The sequence below is a fragment of the Haplochromis burtoni genome, unplaced genomic scaffold, assembly GCF_018398535.1.
Source record: "Haplochromis burtoni strain Fernald_Lab_line unplaced genomic scaffold, NCSU_Asbu1 Contig_982, whole genome shotgun sequence".
NCBI classification, from domain to species: Eukaryota; Metazoa; Chordata; class Actinopteri; order Cichliformes; family Cichlidae; genus Haplochromis; species Haplochromis burtoni.
In genome coordinates this window covers 19,885-20,250 of record NW_024583343.1, presented here as the reverse complement: position 1 = coordinate 20,250, position 366 = coordinate 19,885, and the positions used below count along the sequence as shown (strand labels likewise).

At 37.7% G+C, this 366-nt stretch overlaps 1 non-coding gene across 1 annotated transcript; it reads right to left on the bottom strand.

Annotated features, from left to right (window-relative positions):
• Nucleotides 1–99: 99 nt before the first annotated feature.
• On the bottom strand, nucleotides 100–181 carry trnas-uga. The gene has a single exon. It is a non-coding gene; the product is annotated as a tRNA-Ser (tRNA).
• Nucleotides 182–366: the final 185 nt, after the last annotated feature.

The window sequence follows — 366 nt, the reverse complement described above, 5'->3', positions numbered from 1 at the left end:
GTAATATTTTTATTTCATAGATAACCATCTTTAGATTCCAAGAATAGAGTCAGTAAATTTACATTTTTCTATGAATAAAAGTAGTGAAAGGAAAGCACTCGCTGCGAGCAGGGTTCGAACCTGCGCGGGAAGATCCCATTGGATTTCAAGTCCAACGCCTTAACCACTCGGCCATCGCAGCTAAGTCACTGCATGGAGGGTATTGTTTTGATAAGTGAGTAAGTCGTATAAGTCGAATAAGTGGGAAAAAGTGGGCATGTGTTTTGTTTTGTTTTTCCTTTTCCAGAATTCTGAGAAAAATGTCAGAATTCGGACTTTAGTATCACACTTTAATCTCAGAATTCTGACATTAATCTCAGAATTCTG